At 33.3% G+C, this 18,357-nt stretch overlaps 1 protein-coding gene across 1 annotated transcript in view; it reads right to left on the bottom strand.

Moving 5' to 3' along the window:
• Positions 1–18,357, bottom strand: part of LOC140436704 (UDP-glycosyltransferase UGT5-like) — a 47,074-nt gene that overhangs the window by 28,030 nt on the left and 687 nt on the right. The gene's annotated exons all lie outside the window — the stretch shown is intronic.

Below are 18,357 nucleotides of genomic sequence, written 5' to 3'. Positions count from 1 at the left end.
ATTCAACAAGATCAACCTATAGTTATTCCGTTTAGAAAGTGGGAATTGCATGAATTACCAGCACTTACCAAAGGCGCTAGACGTGAAGTTTGGGCTGTAAAAACTAGCAATGCAGTGGAAAGACCCCGTTATGTCATTGTTTTCTTTCAAACCAACAAACGTGACAAGAATTCAGCTGATCCCACCTTATTTGACAATGTCGATATTCAAAGTATCAGATTATCTTTAAATGGAGAATATTGGCCAAACGAGAGAATGCAGTTGGATTTTAGCAAAACTGACTACAATGAGGCCTATTTCAACTATACCGAATTTTATCCTAGCTACATACATTCCCAACAAAAGCGACCTCTACTCGATTTCTCAGCTTTCAAGAATCACGCATTGTTTGTCATCGATTGTTCGAAACAAGAAGAAAGCATGAAAGCATCCACTGTTGACGTAAAACTTGATATTGAAGCGAATAATGGTTTTCCCGAAAATACCAAGGCTTATTGCATTATAATTCATGATTGTGTAATGGAGTACTTCCCTCTCACCGAAATTGTAAAAAGTCTAAATTAAATGCATAAATTGTCAGTAGTGAACGAGCAGTCATCATGAGAGTAGCATTCGTAGACATTCAGGGATTCGATGTGGACGGATGGTTTGTTCCCAAAGAACTTACCATTGAAATAGGTTTTAAACGAAGTCATTACATCTTTTTGCCCCAGAAACCATTTAATGCGCTAAGTAATGGGGATAAGAAGACTGCCTCATACGTGGAGAAAAAACTGCTTGGAATTCGATACTCTGATGGGCAAGTAGAATTGTCCAAAATCAATGAAATACTAGAAACCAAGTTGTTGTATGCAGCAGATTACATCTACGTTCGAGGAGAACAAAAAGCAGAATATTTGGATAAGAAACGTCACGTTTTTGGAGTTTTTCCCATTATTATTGATGTTTGCAAGTTTGATGGTACGCCTCGTGCTACTGGAAACGTTGGCCCTACTGCAAACCCATGTCATGCCGCTGGATTATTTTCATGCACCGAAAGAAATGTGGATCGTCTACGTCACTGGTTTGCCAATAACATAATACCATTGTAATTTTTGTATATGTATAAATAAATATATTAGAAATTAAACGCTTTTTTTTATTTAAAACATCTTTATTGATTGAGTCTTATATTACATGAAGATTCAAATTTTCTTCTTACAATTTCAAAAATAATTTTTAAAATTAAGATAAATACAGATGCTAATATTACACAGGACATTGTAAAGACATTATCTATTTCACTTTTCATATACTCGCTGGTTGTGTTGTTGTTGTTGCTGCTGATACCTGTGGTGTTGTTGTTGTTGTTGTTGCTGACAAACATGGTATTGGTTGAATACGTCTTAATGGATATGTAGCTGGTGGCAGTTTTCTACAGGCCCAGATGTCTTGCTGCTGCTGCTGCTGTAGATTCAACTCTTCGGGTTTCCACGTTTTGTTGTCAAAATGCAGGTTATCTAATTGTCTTGTAATATGTTTAAAATCCTCATATGATTTAATGTCGATCTTTAACCGATCAAGTTTTCTTTGAAATTCTATTACTCTATGTATGTACTCGATGGGATTCATACTACTACTAACTATATCCTATGTAGAATGTCACATTTTATGTCTAGCAACATCTTGACTAACACATAACTGCCACGTTCTGCGTCGAATGTCACGTCCTGCGTTGAATGTCACATAACTGTCACGTTCTACGTCGAATGTCACGTGACATTTCACGTTCTGCATCGAATGTCACGTCCTGCGTTGAATGTCACATAACTGTCACGTTCTACGTCGAATGTCGCGTGACATTTCACGTTCTGCGTCGAATGTCATGTCCTGCGTCGAATGTCACGTTCTACGTCGAATGTCACGATCTGCGTTGAATGTCACATAGCTGTCACGTTCTACGTCAAATGTCACGTCCTGCGTCGAATGTCACGTTCTACGTCGAATGTCACGTTCTGCGTTGAATGTCACATAGCTGTCACGTTCTACGTCGAATGTCACGTGACATTTCACGTTCTGCGTCGAATGTCACGTGACATTTCACGTTCTGCGTCGAATGTCACGTCCTGCGTTGAATGTCACATAACTGTCACGTTCTACGTCGAATGTCACGTCCTGCGTCGAATGTCACGTGGCATTTCACGTTCTACGTCAAATGTCACGTCCTGTCTCGAATGACACGTTCTATTAGGCACTGTATGGACAAGAAGAAGAAGAATAATATTCATACTGATCGTTGACATGGCTTCTGTGTGTGTGTGTCACCTACGCTTTCATTTGACACCTCATGCGTCAAAATCAGGCCAATAGCAACGAAGATACGTTTTAGCGCCCATTTGGCAACGTCGCCATCTTTGTTTTTTGTGTCCCCGTCTCCTCCCCGTTCCAACGAGCCCTCGTACGTCACGATCGGACCAATAGAAACAAAGATATGACGTAATGACCTTTTGGCATGCTCCGATGCGCACGGCACATACTGCGTTCAACCCCATTTTTCATCCCCTTTCCAACGAGCCCTCGTACGTCATCCTACGTTAAGCCGTTTGGAACTTACGACCGGGGGTTGCGATTTTAGGGGATGCGATTTAGGGGTTGCGCTCAGATATACATAGTCTATCTACTCGTATGATATATTAAAAAACGTTGTTTATGCATATTAAATGGACCAACGATTTAAAATTTTATATTTCCGGCATTGCCAAGTGTACAGTTTCTAAGATATACGGTTAATATTGTAACCGTTTCAAAAGATAAAAGAAAATCATTATAAATTTCAATAATTTTTTTTAAATAAAACTAATAGCCCCATCTATCTGTCAAGTACCTACCTGTAGCCGACTCAAGGATTCTTCTGTAATTCCCAAATATATCCGGTAGATGAGCATATTTTTCAACTTGTCACTCACGCCCAATTTCCAGATTCAGGCGCCATGACAGCGCTTCGCTCTTTTCTGTTAAGACCGTCCAACCGTTAAGACGTGTTTCCAAAGTGGGTCTCAATTCAGAGGTGAGTTAATAAATCCTTTTCTTGTCCATATTTCAGTTCAGATAGATATATTATTTTTTTAGACCCTCATTGGAGAGGCTATAATGCTGATATTATATTTCTAATACTCGTCGCAAGATAGTATTGCTATGGAGTTATTCCAGATCATGGCCCAGTAGCAGTATCTTTTTTTGGAATCCCTAACCCCTCTTATCTAGGATGGTGGTGATTTTATATAGTACGTAGCTGAATCAATGGTTTATTTGGTGACTTATTAAACAAGAAGAGAAACAGAGCAGATTAAGGTTGTACCAATTTTTATTATACCTACTTTCAAGACAACAGAAATGATTATGAACTCAAAAAAAATGAAAATATAGTGAAGTGTTCTAATTTAATTTAAAGGTTTATTTTCTTCATTGTTGCTAGTTGATAGATAACTATATTATTTTCAATGTAAACAAATTTCGAAATTTGGGGTTAATATATATATACATTCATTTTCTTTATAACCAATTCTTAATTTAATACGATACAAAGATTTTTTGTTTATGATAATGTTAACATAAAATAATATTTTGGAATCCCTTTGGGATGACGTAACTTTTAATGTTTTCTTTTTGTTCATTACTAAGAAATAATAAAGAATAGTTTTCTTGTAAACTTTCAATAAATCTTAATTTTTTTTTTCTCTTCCCCTTCGAGGATAAACCAGGGGTGGCGTCCAATAATAAATTATAACTTCATATTATCTAATTGTGCTTGGATTTAAAATACGATATAGTTTCTATATATTTATGAAAACCCCGCCCAATTCTCTTCCGACAGTGAGCGATTCAGGCCTTGTATATATTATTGTAGCACGGCAAGTGTTACAAAATGGCACCCTCCGACGTGGGGCATGTATTAGATTTGCTCCATTTGTACCTTCGTTACAAAATGTCGCCCAGCGTGTGGGGCTTTTGAATATTCCTGTATCTTCAGTTTTTTTCAATATTATTAGTTGTTTTGTACCCCCCTGTATATGTGGTTAATTAAGTCTGTATGTTTTGAACGATTTTTTTGGTTAAATTGTGTATTTGTTTTATCCAATTTTTCATTAAATCAACACTGCTACTATTTTAGAATTTTTTGCAAAGTATTTATATGTATTCGTTTTTAGTCTTCGTAAAATTACGTAGAAATATTTCCGTCTATTTTCTGAGATCAAAATAAAACGTATTTGGAATGATGTGATGTAAACATTCACTGCTTAATTTCTTTTTGTCGGTATTCTTAATGCGAACGATATTAATTTGTGTATTTACAGACTCGTCTAAAAAATAAACATTCCATGTTAGAAATTTTGTTTACGTTCATGAAATAATTGATTTGGTATCTAAACGCTGGCCTTTTCTTAGAAGCGTTTGTAAGTAATATAATATTTCGTCGTTCTTTTTTAGTGTTTAGATTGAGTGAAACCTTGAAATTATTCCGGCTAATATGTCTCGACAATTTGTATAGTCCTCAATTCTTTTTCTTTGCAGTTCAGTCTTTTCTTTATAGAAGCATAATAATTATATTCCTCAATGTGTTTATTTTAAATAAACGAAATGGCACTTAGCGTTCGTTATTTGAAAAATCAATTAAGTGAATTTTATTTCTTAACCTTGATTCATGGTTTTTATTTGCGGCAAACTGCTGGGAACTATATCTATATACAGGCTGTCCCGACCTACCTAATTCTAAAATATGTTATCTGGATTCGTGTAGAATACTTACGCGAAATATTTTTTTTTTGCGAGGATTTGAAGTTGAGTTCCTTGATCTTGGATGTTTTTAATATGTTTAGTCTGTTACCTGTTAAATTTTATTTTTAATTTGTCTTTCGTTTATTTTAAAAATTTATTTTTTCATAGTTTAACTTTTTCGTACTTTGAAAAGAAAATTTTATTTCCTGAAAAGGAAAATGCTTTCTATATTTTACAGTCCATGGTTCTTTTGTTTTGCATGTATAAGGAAGTAATGATATGACTTCGTTTCTCTCTGCCTAAGGCGTGTTTGTTGAGAATATAGAGCGGAAATATTGTTACTCTCCTTCTGTTATGTTAATTTTATGTCTTTGTGTGGTCAGATGTAGTAGAAGTATGTTTTTGGTACTGGAACTTATTGTTATTTGTGGTTTTACCTTTTTTTTTTCTCGAGATGTCCTGTAGGACGAACAGGCACGTGACCTGTATTATTGTATCTTGAGTTATTTGTGTTGTTGTCAGACTACTGGTATATCCAGCAGCTTTCTTTTTTTTGTCGTTGACATTTTTGCGGTGTTCTAATAGTTTATTAGACCACATATATCTTTTTGCTTTGAGTCTTTTGGCTAAGGCTCAAAAGCTTTCATTTATTATCTTGTGTTCACGATATGGTACAAGTGAGGTTGAAGTAGTTTGCTGTTGTCTATTGTGACTCTTTGTATATACAGAGGTGAAACAACCCGCTGCCGCCTATTGTGAATTTATCTTTAATCTTTATGTCGACGTTAAGACCACGTTTGTTTAACAATTGAAATAGTTCTGGTACTACCGTTAAATGACCCACTGAGAATTAAAAGTTTATATTATTTTGACTCTATTGGAGTTCTGCTAAAGAATGGTAAACATTTCTTTGTGATTTGTATGACGACCATATTGGATTCAATTAGGTGTCAAAAATGTTTTACTGTTCAACTTTTTTTATTGTTGTGGTGTGTTACATCCAACATCACGATTTTTTATTATTGACGATGAACTGTAATATTTTTCTATTTCTTTGGAAGATTGTAATGATTCTTCCGTTCCTTTTAAGTCTTATCGTAAGTTTTTGCTTCGTGGAAGACTCCTACGATTTTTTTTTGTTTCTTTTGGAAACAACAGTTTGAAACTGAACTTTTTGTGTAGCGATTGTGTCTTGTATGCCATATACCCCTTTTCTTTCTGCTTCTCCAAGATGTGTATTAACGGTTTGGATTTATTTTCTTCTTTTTTCCTTTTGGGAGTCTTCTTCTTGCTTGGAAATTTTCCACTGTGATCAATCCCAGAGGATATTCTTATGGAACTATTGGCCATCCTGTCTTTCTTCTTTTGCGTTAGTTCAATTTTCAACCAGTGGTTGGAAATTCATTCATTGCTTGACTGTCATAGTTAACTTTATTATTGTTTGATGCTATTTAGGTTGTCTACCTAGTGGATAACCATAGCGAAGCTTGCTAAAACTATTTAGTTGGCCACCCGCCTTTGTTGAGCTGGAAGCATCCCTCTTTTCGCTCCCAGAAACTTTAACACTGGTCTGTTCCACACTTTTGGTTAGGTTAGAGCCATATTTATAGAAATCTGCCATTGGTCGTTGTGCCTAATAGCCAACGAACTGTACCTGATGTCGATTCATCAAATCGAGCATCCAGTTTAATTTTGCATGTAAATATGTCATGATTTTTGTTTATTTTTTTTTGTTTTATTCAGACCTAAAGCTTATCTAAGTCAGTGTTTCGACAGATAATTTAGATTTGTCTGAAAACGAATAAATCAGTTTTCTTAAATTTTTAATACCTTTCTTCTAAAATGTTTAGTCCATTCTTAATTTTTAATTTTTTAGTTGATTCCCTTTACGCTTTGCGTACTTAATCTTTGCTACCTTCTCCAGCGACTATTCAATCCCTCCGTGGCCCGTGTACAGGAAGAGTTGCGCTAACGCGAACTTTATCCTGGAGAGGATTCGTTTCCTTTCCAAATTTTTTTGGCGTGGGGTCAGTACAGCACTGATACCCTAGTACTTAGTACATTGAATACCACTTTGCTTCGGCAAATCTGTCCCTTAGTGCTTCTTTCCCTTCAGGAAGTTGACACGTTTCAATTTTTTTTTTGAGCTGTCTCGACAACCCTTGTTTTATGTCGGCGGTGTTGACTATTAGTCAGGGAGCATCCTGCTATAGTCAAGTGGATTAGTGGACCTATCTCTATTCCAATTAATAATTTTGTGTATCTCAGATGTTGTCGCAAAGAGACGAGCCTCTGGAAGTAGTGTAGGAGACTCCGCACGTCGATCTCCAGAGCAACTCAGTTTGGCTCGCACCCCAGTTCGTTGAACTGTTTTACTTTTTATTATTAAAATATTGATTATTTATTGTGTTCAATATGTCTATATATATGTATATATGTCGTATTTCTTTTCGACATAAATTTTATTTTTATCTTATCTTATTCTACCTCGGTATTATTCTCTCTCTAGTTTGTATTGATCGAGATCTTAAGTTTATGCTACCCCGACCAAGAACCTATATTGATTTTAAGGGTGTTTGCAAAATTTAATCTCATTTTATTTTTAGAATGCCTTGGTAGAGTGTGATATTTTTATGCTTATGTTAGTTTATATTACAATAAATTGTACATACCTTTAGTTGTCTTCAAGTGGATACAAAATTCAATTTATCTTATTTTACGGATTTATAAATCCAAGTAATTTTTTTGGTATCTATACCAAAGATATCAAGATTCCTCTGTCTAGTTACCAATGATAGTTCATTATAGTATCTGTTCATTTGCCTAAGTTTTACTCTTAGTGTGAAGACCTTCGAATTTCGACTCTCTATTCGAAACCCCCCAAAATAATGTTTGAAAAGATTATTGCTGTCTAACATCCTATATTCTGAATGGCCAGACACTGAGGAAGGCTAGGGATGAAGTAAGCGGATTCCCGCTAGTTGACTCGTCGGAATGATAAGCCATTCATAATTGTATTTCAGTAATAAATCTAGAATAACAGCCTCCCGCGTCAGGAAACTTTTTTTAGTTCTCCAATACCTGTTTAGTTATGTAATCTAGAATTATTTAGACCCTACCCGAAGTTGACCCTACCCGAAGTTGACCCTACCCGAAGTTGACCTACCAATGTTGTCCCTATTATAGGCGGATGATACACGTTAGTTATCACAAATTCTAGTTGTCATACTAATAACTAAACATCAGCTTTTTTTGTTTCTAAATATAGATGTGTCTTACAGAAATTCTGATGTCTACCTCTCCCAGTGAACTTATTAAGGCTTGTCTTTGTAGAACTTTAATGTACCCAATTTTGAACTATTAGTAACTCTTTCCTTTTATTTGTGTATTTCTAAATGTGTCTATAATGACGCGCTGCGTTATTACCTTATGTTATTCGTGGATTAAGTCATAGATGAAAGACTCTATGCTTCCGAACAAACGATGACACATTTGTATTTTGTATCTTATGGCGTTAATGATACGATTGTATTATTATTCTTATGTTATTCGTGGATTAAGTCATAGATGAAAGACTACGCTTCCGAACAAACGATAACATTATTTTTTTGTGTTTTATTGTGTTAGGTCTCATAACGACTACGCAGTAAATTATCTGTTTTGTATCTTGGTGACAACACTAGTATGTTTTGCTTTATATTACTTATGAAATTTCAAATAATAATATCTTAATTATATTGTTTCGATTGAATGCGAGCATTTGGTCTCAAATAATGATTTGTAGATATGTTTTGTTTTATTCCGCTTTGTTCATGATATTGGTTATAGGTGAAATACCCTATGCATTTTGAGAGTGAGCATGCAATTTTTTTTTGTTTACATTTTTATAGTTGAGTCATTTCTATGCGTTCTGTTTCGCTTTGTTCTGAAATCTTTGAGTTGTTACCACGTGAGTTGTGAAAGAAGGATTCTGTGAGTCCAGATTGTAGCTACATTTGTCCATTCTGTTTGTCTTACCTCTCCGTATATCTATTTCCACTTTTGAAAAGGTTAGTATGGTGTGCCACCATGCCTAGTCCGATTCCACGCTGGTACCCAGTTGAAATCGTGGGGAGGGCTGTGTAACCGTTTCAAAAGATAAAAGAAAATCATTATAAATTTCAATAATTTTTTTTAAATAAAACTAATAGCCCCATCTATCTGTCAAGTACCTACCTGTAGCCGACTCAAGGATTCTTCTGTAATTCCCAAATATATCCGGTAGATGAGCATATTTTTCAACTTGTCACTCACGCCCAATTTCCAGATTCAGGCGCCATGACAGCGCTTCGCTCTTTTCTGTTAAGACCGTCCAACCGTTAAGACGTGTTTCCAAAGTGGGTCTCAATTCAGAGGTGAGTTAATAAATCCTTTTCTTGTCCATATTTCAGTTCAGATAGATATATTATTTTTTTAGACCCTCATTGGAGAGGCTATAATGCTGATATTATATTTCTAATACTCGTCGCAAGATAGTATTGCTATGGAGTTATTCCAGATCATGGCCCAGTAGCAGTATCTTTTTTTGGAATCCCTAACCCCTCTTATCTAGGATGGTGGTGATTTTATATAGTACGTAGCTGAATCAATGGTTTATTTGGTGACTTATTAAACAAGAAGAGAAACAGAGCAGATTAAGGTTGTACCAATTTTTATTATACCTACTTTCAAGACAACAGAAATGATTATGAACTCAAAAAAAATGAAAATATAGTGAAGTGTTCTAATTTAATTTAAAGGTTTATTTTCTTCATTGTTGCTAGTTGATAGATAACTATATTATTTTCAATGTAAACAAATTTCGAAATTTGGGGTTAATATATATATACATTCATTTTCTTTATAACCAATTCTTAATTTAATACGATACAAAGATTTTTTGTTTATGATAATGTTAACATAAAATAATATTTTGGAATCCCTTTGGGATGACGTAACTTTTAATGTTTTCTTTTTGTTCATTACTAAGAAATAATTAAGAATAGTTTTCTTGTAAACTTTCAATAAATCTTAATTTTTTTTTTCTCTTCCCCTTCGAGGATAAACCAGGGGTGGCGTCCAATAATAAATTATAACTTCATATTATCTAATTGTGCTTGGATTTAAAATACGATATAGTTTCTATATATTTATGAAAACCCCGCCCAATTCTCTTCCGACAGTGAGCGATTCAGGCCTTGTATATATTATTGTAGCACGGCAAGTGTTACAATATAAGTTCCAATCAGTTCCAATGTGTCAACGTCTTTATGTTAACGAACAAATGTGTTTAACTAAAATGGTTTCACATTTGTGGCAATATATAGAACATAAATATGCTTTATTGTCACTGAAAATTGTATAATTTTATGGACAAAGCTTACAAAAAGTCGAAAAAATAACAATAAAAATTAAAATTTACTAAAATTACATAAATCGTCAATATCACAAAATAAAACATAATAAAATATACAATCCATTGCGAAATTTCACTAAATTACAAATTGTATTATAAAACCTTACGAACTAGTTTAGGAATAAGTTTAAGCTGCTGCATTTGATACCCAAATATAAATATATATATATATATATATATATATATATATATATATATATATATATATATATATATATATATATATATATACAAGGTGGTCCAGAATTATGTAATTTAATTTCTAGAGCTCATAGTACGTCCAAAAATAAGGGTACTTCTTTATGTACACTTTTTTATAAAACTGAAAAGGGAGATACAACCCTTTAAAGGGGTGAATTGAAATTCTTATTTTTTCAAATATCTTCCAAACGGTTTTGAATACGGAGTTCATATTTTGGTAGTGATTATAAGGCATTAGGATAATTAATTTCGTGTCACCACCTACCACATCCTATATTAATACAGGGTAGTTTTGGAGGGTAAGTGGAGGTTATTGCGTCACATGTTTTTTAATTTTTACATATTTAAAAAAAATATTTTAAAAATTGTTTCCTTAGACTTTTCTACGCAAAAAAGGTGCTCTTGTAATATTTCGATAGATATCACCGTTTTCGATTTATTTAAACTCAAAGGTATAAATGTATTTTATTGTAATCGTTACATTTCTTAATATTCATTAAGTATGCTTTGGAATTGACACTTGTGTTAGCAACAACACTTTAATCTCAAGTAGTCTATGAATTGTCAGTGACGTTTAATAACAATTAAATTATTTTATCTACACTTTTATTGTACTCGACAGTGAAATTTGTTTAACACGTCTCTTTTGCTATATTTTTAAATTTGTTTGCCCGCAATATGGCACACTATTCAAATTTTGAGATGACAGACATACTTTTAGTATTAGGGGAATATTCGGGAAATGCTGCTGCCGCTGTAAGACGCTACAGAGAAAAGTATCCGAACAGAAATATTCCCAATGCCAGGACTTTTGTACGTACTGAACGACGACTGAGAGAAACCGGTTGTCTTCAAAGAAGGAATACAGATGTTGGTCGTCGTAGAGAAGCAAGAAATGTTCGCGTTGAACAGCAAATATTGGATGCTGTAATAAGTGACCCCACAATAAGTACACGCAGGTTAGGATTAAGAACGAATATTTCCCATCAAAGTGTTTTAAGAGTTCTGCATGAAGAGCAATTACATCCTTACCACTATCGACAGATGCAGGAATTGTTACCTGACGATATGTCACTTAGAGTTGATTTTTGTGAAGTATTGTAAAATAAAGTTCAAACTGCACCAAATTTTTTAAGCAACATTCTGTTTACAGACGAGGCCACATTTACAAGAGAAGGTATGTTCAATTCTAGAAATATGCACTTCTAGGCTGAAGAAAATCCAAGGGCTACAATGGAAACTCACTTCCAACACACGTTCTAGATAAACGTTTGGGCAGCTACTTTAGAAAATAGTTTCATAGGATACCACATCTTTCCCGGAAATTTAAATGGTAACATGTATTACAATTTTCTAGACAATATTTTACATGATATCATGAAAGATATTCCATTACAAATACGAAGAAACATGCTTTTCATGCATGATGGTGCTACACCACATTACACAAGAATTTGTAGAAGGTGGTTACATGAACATTTCCCTGATAGGTGGATAGGCCGGGGTGCGCATGCACCGATTCATTGGCCTGCTCGTAGTTGTGATCTTAATCCAATGGACTTTACAGTATGGAGTTATTTGAAATCAAAAGTGTATAACACTCCAATTAATACAGTAAATGAGTCAAGAGACAAAATTGAACAAGTATTTACCGATTTACAAAACGATCCAGTAACATTAAATGGATTAATGCGTTCGCTAAATAAAAGAATTAGATTATGTATTCAACAAAATGGAGGACATTTTGAACAGTTGTTGTGAAATATTATTTTCGCCATTAATTAAATGTTAAGTATATAAAATACATGTATCCTTCGAGTTTAAATAAATCGACAACGGTGATATCTATCGAAATATTACAAGAGCACCTTTTTTGCGTAGAAAAGTCTAAGGAAACAATTTTTAAAATATTTTTTTAAAATATGTAAAAATTAAAAAACATGTGACGCAATAACCCCCACTTACCCTCCAAAACTACCCTGTATTAATATAGGATGTAGTAGGTGGTGACATGAAATTAATTATCCTAATGTCTTATAATCACTCCCAAAATATAAACTCCGTATTCAAAACCGTTTGGAAGATATTTGAAAAAATAAGAATTTCAATTCACCCCTTTAAAGGGTTGTATCTCCCTTATTATTCAGTTTTATAAAAAAGTGTACATAAAGAAGTAACCTTATTTTTGGACGTACTAATGCTCTAGACATTAATGTACATAATTCTGGACCACCTTGTATATATATATATATATATATATATATATATATATATATATATATATATATATATATATATATATATATATATATATGTATATGTATAAATACTTTTTTACTTGTACCTAAACGTACTGTAATTTCTTAGTTATTCGTTAAGAAACTCTTCGACTTAATTATATGGACTTTCAGATAGATAGGATTTTGTCAATTTCAGGAACTTAAGGAAAGAAGTTGCAAAGGAAGATAGTTGTATAATTTTTTTGCCGAATATAATATAGATTTCTTTACTAACTCAGTGGACGAGATCGGTAAATACACATCAAAGCTTGAATTTCTGGTAGAATAGTCATGATTAGGTCTTGTTGGAAATACATGTAGGTCTTTACGAATTAAACAAACAGTTTCTAGAGTATATAGAGAGGAAAGAGTTAAAATCCTGTGATTTTTGAAGTAACATCTGCAATACTGAGGCCAAAAAGATACCGTATTGCTCTTTTTTGTAATTTAAAAATAACATCAGATTGGGCAGCTACACTAGAACCCCAAAAAGGAAGGCCATATCGAAGATGAGACTCGAATAAAGAAAATTATGATATTTTGGAAAAAGCTAAATTGATTTCCTTCGAAACAGATCTTATTGCATAGCAGACTGAGGCTAGTTTCTTACTTAACAAATCGATATGAAGGGACCATTTAAGGTTTCTATTATAAAAATTATAATATTATATTATATAATACAGTGCTAGTCAAAAGTCCATTCCCCCCTCATGTCTTTTGAACGGTTATTGTTATAATAGTGGAATTTTGAGGGAAGTAATAAACAGACGTAGGCTTCTCAACTAGTCATAACAGGTGACGTAATAGTAACAGATGACGTTACAGCTCTACTGTGACAGATAATTTTAAATGGAACCTTATGGCAAGTGATAACTCGTGAGTTTAAGCTCATTTTGATGAATAAATTAAATAAATACTAAAATTGTAGCTTCTCATTTAATTAATAAATATTTAACAAACAGTTCTTATAGTAAGTATTCAAAACTTGCTCCATCTACTTCCTGGCAGTAATGCATCCTATTTCTAAATTCTTGCCGTAGTTGTTCAAATGTGTCAGGGGAAATTGCCCCACATTCTTCGTTGACAAACATTTCGCTACAAATTCGTTGTTTCAAAATGTCAATATTGTCAGGTGCTGTAGGGAAAACTTTAGATTTCAAGTATCTCCACAGAAAGAAATTCATCTTGATTATCCTCAAGAATTTCAAGTATTAACGGTTCAATTGCATTTTGAAACATCTCCACTTCACCGGTTAAGTTAGTATTGGGAAAAACAAGCCCAACTAAAAAATTTAAGCCCAAATTTAAGCGTAAAAGGCTTTACAAAATCCAGGAATTGTATGTTTTGAAAGTAACTGTTTCAAATCTTTTAGTTTGTTATCACCTAAAGGAACTTTTGAAGAGTAAGTCCTACGCAGCTTCTTTTTTGTCCACGTTGATTGTTTATAACTTTTTTTTATACAGAGAAGTAATCTTTTCCATTTAAGCTTTGAAGTAGCATTGCTTCAGATATTTTGAAGTCACGGCCTTCCTCGTCTTTGGTGAAATCTAGTCCCATTTTATTGTACAGTGCTTTTATATCGTAACACTCAGTGAAATCAATTTCTTTAACGGTTAAAGGAGCTCCTGTTTTTAAGCATTCCTAATTAATTCAACGTATTGCTCGGGAATGTATATGGGCCCTGATTTGGTTGCCCTCTTCACTGCTTTTTCTATTATGCTGTGGACTGAATCACCTTCATTTTGGGTGTGACCACAAACAAGATACTTGTGAGTAATAGAATTGATCTCCAAAGTATTGACAGCAAACAGGTACATGGCTATTAGGAAATTAGGAAAACAGCTGCCTTTATCAATTTTACAAGTGCTATCTGTTTCGGAGACTTGGTCTTTTTTCGCCTTTACTTCTCCTACTGTAAAATTATAACAGTTTAAGCGAGATTTGTAAAAAAATGCAGCAACTTTGTCCTATTGGTACAGGTAACACTACTTGTAAATCATAATTAGCCGGATGTATATTGTTACTAGAAATTTTATTTTCAGTTTATCGTTAGTTTTTTCTTTACGGCTTAGATCCTTTTCCTCGTAAGTGACTTTCAATGGTTGTTTGCATATTTTCTATTTTTTCTGCTCCGGCATTTTTAAAACATTCGCATTGGTCACAAAGATCTTTTTTCGGGATAGGAAAACGCTATATTAAATTCGCTATTGAAAATACGAGAATAACAATCGTAGGTTGCTGACTCTTCTTTTTTTGCTTCTTTTCATTCATTTTTAAAGTTCCTGTGAAGTTCCGCAATAATTAAACCACCGTCTATGTATTGCCTGGAATTGATTTTATATGGCTATGAACAGAATCAAAAATTTTGTCACTTATTTTCTTGTGACTCTCATACTTCCCACGTTTATCTTCTGGTACTAATAGTAATAGTAGTTTTTTCACTTAAAACTGCTTTAATTATAGAGCGAATAGCTTTTTCAGTTATTTCAAAAGTATTAATGAGAAACGTTTTAAATAACCGTTCTTGTTTTCCCTTGCCTGTAATGAAAAATGCACAATTTGTATTTCTGAGAGTGGTTTTTGATGAAGAAATACGTCGGTAGCTCAACTTAAGTGGCTGAATACAAGAAGACAAAATATCTCGCTGTTTTTGCAAGGATCCTGATGCCCAATACTCTTAACTGTGTCTCTCTCATCTTTTCAGATACCCTATTTGGACATTTCAAATGGCATTTGTCGGTACACACAGGTCCCATTTTTTTAGCAGCTACAGGTTTTCCTGTTCTAGAAGTATACCCCTGTTCAGAATTCTTTAGTCATTTCCTCTTTTCTTTCAACCAATTATCCACATTTCTTTGTCTTTTCTCCCTTCTTGACTAAGAGAGCATTACGAAGTGTTGGTGTTTGCGATTCTTGGTGTATATTTTACTTACATAAACTGCACTTATGTCAAATTGTGAAACAATCTTAGAGCAATAATAACATAAAATACAATTGCGTCAATGTAGCACCGTAGGTACAAGCACACACTCGACCTATCGAAGCACAGCTATACATTCTGTCATTGTTTCTCCGAGATCGGCTGATTTTTCAAATATGACGCATCTGCTCCCTGGTGGCTAAAAGCTGAACAACACGTCTGACAGTGATCTGACGAATGGGTTAACCAAGTTTGGACCCAATGACGACATAAACTCATTTTGTCCGGGACAGCGATATTACGTCAACAAGCATGTTTATGCCTTTAAGACTTGTTTTTACGTTCATTTTATTGTAAGTAAACTGAAATTGTAAATTAATGTAATAACTATTGATTTGAATAAACGTATATTATTATTATTAATGACCTCAAAATAATCCCGCGGTAATTTTTGAGATTGCACTAGAGGGTTAAGTATATCAACCGTTAATATAGCAAACCTTTTAAAGAAAAAGGTATTAAAATGTCTCTAAAAGGCCACAGTCATTTTGGTAAATATATTAAAAATAATAAAAATATATATGAAAGAATCGTAAGAGAAGAGACATGGGCGCCCATATATCAAAATCCAGGGGGGGGGGGGCAAGTCAACTCAAATTTTTATTTTGATCCATGCAACTTAATAAAAACTAAAATAGCCGATTGCAAAAATACAAAAATATAAACATGATTTACAAACAGTAAAGAAATATCAGAAAAGTAAAAGTAATCTTAAACAAAAAATTATTAACAACATATTTTATGGTATGACTTTATACATACAAATTTTATTATACAAAATTTTTTATGTAGGAATAAAAAAATCAATTTTAAGCAAGGATGTTAAAAAATAGTAATAAAAAAAGCAGGTACTCTGAGATACAAAATGCAACACAAGCAATAGTGTAGTTTAAATAATATGTAAGTAACATAATATCTGAATTGAAAAATTTCTTTTACTAGGAAATTAAAACAAATATTCAAAACTGTACTACGTTGAAAGGGTTAGGGTAGGGTGTACAGTACACCCTTCTACTACCATGCTTAGCCGAAATTGCATAAATAGTCAAATATGTGCAATCTTCAAATACTTCGCTGGGTGCCAACTTATTTATATTTGACATTAAAAATTTGTACTATGTTGTAAACAATTGAAGAAATTTAATTAAAAATTTATTTGTTATAATTTATTATAAAAAAATTAACATTTTTTTTCAGTTAGTATTGTATGTATTATAATTTATTGAAACGAATAATTTCCCAATAGAATCTAAAATGGTAAAATGTTAAACCCAACAAAACGTAAAAAGTAAACTTGATATTGAAGGCTAGTGCTCTGTATCTTGTGAAAATAAAAACTGAAGGTTTCTGGGCTTTTGTCCAAACTCATCTATTACTCTTTTAATAAAATTATTTCGATTGTTTTCTATTTTATTTCTATGAACGCTCATCATACATAGTCCATCTAATTTTTGTTCACTTATAGTGGACCCAATCCAGGTTTTAACCCTTCGAAGAGTTGAAAATGATCTTTTAATCGTGCATGTAGTGGGAGGAAGGCACAGAGAAATTTCTATAGCTTGGGCTATAGCTGGGTAAAATAAGCAATGGTCTAGTAGCTCTATCATTGAAATATCTTCTACATCTAAATTGGTTTGATTTTTCCAATAATAGAGCCAATGATGCCTGTTCTTTTAGATTAGTAATTTTGTATAAATTATTTATGATTTCTATTATTTTGGCGAGGTCTTCTTCAGTTAATTTTATTATGTTTTTGGGATGCAAGTTATACAATAACATACCAGGATCATTGTCTTCTGAAAATCTGACACCAAGAGAACTAATTAAAGAATCTAGGTACGGAATAAATAATGACACTCTAAAAAAGTCTTCAGCGGAATTAACCGCATGGTTTGACCGTTGTGTTTGTTTTCTAGGAGCGATTCGTGGTTTTTCAAGGGTAATCGGCATCATTTGTACTCTTTTCAAAAATTGTTTTAAAAGTTGTTTCCGCTTCTTGTCTGTGCTTTGTTATCATATCAAGAAATAACTGTATATGATTTTTAACTGCCAGCATATCTATTGATTTAGTTTGTAAAATGTTTACTATTGGTTCTAAGAAATAAGAATATTTGGAAATCAAATTTAGGGAAATTATAAAAGTGGAATCAGATGTGGCACATGAAAGCTGCTGTGCTCTTGATCTTGTTGAGCAATTAAATTTGTTATCTGCTATTATTGTTTCTAAAACATTTTTGATTTCAATAAAATTTACTAGGCCACTATACCAAATATTTAAGTCAAACAAGTAAAAACGTGTAGCATTTATTAAGCGGATATTTTTTTGTAAGAGTAAATTTTGCATTTGACATGGGACGAAATAAAGTTTAAAATTGTTGGTACAATTGGAGGCATTGTTAAGGAAGTACCTACCGCATTTCTCGGTATTTCGCTAGATTAGTTTCCGGTTGTTTGCTGTTTTGAGGTATTGTTGCAAGTTTCTCGCCACAATATGCGTAAATAATGTATTTTTTTTTTAAATATACTTACATACATACTGATTTTTTAAATAATATTACTAATGATAGGGGGGGGCAACTGCCCCCTCTTGCCCCCCCTCCTATGGGCGCCCATGAGAAGAGATCTATAGAGAAGCCTCTGTCTGGAGTACAACATATCACTTGTGGTGCACACCCAAAAGTATATAAGATAGATCAGACAGGTATAA

Source organism: Diabrotica undecimpunctata, chromosome 3 (genome assembly GCF_040954645.1).
Source record: "Diabrotica undecimpunctata isolate CICGRU chromosome 3, icDiaUnde3, whole genome shotgun sequence".
Classification (NCBI taxonomy): Eukaryota; Metazoa; Arthropoda; class Insecta; order Coleoptera; family Chrysomelidae; genus Diabrotica; species Diabrotica undecimpunctata.
Note: the sequence above shows the minus strand (reverse complement) of the source record. Positions and strands in the feature narration are given on the sequence as shown.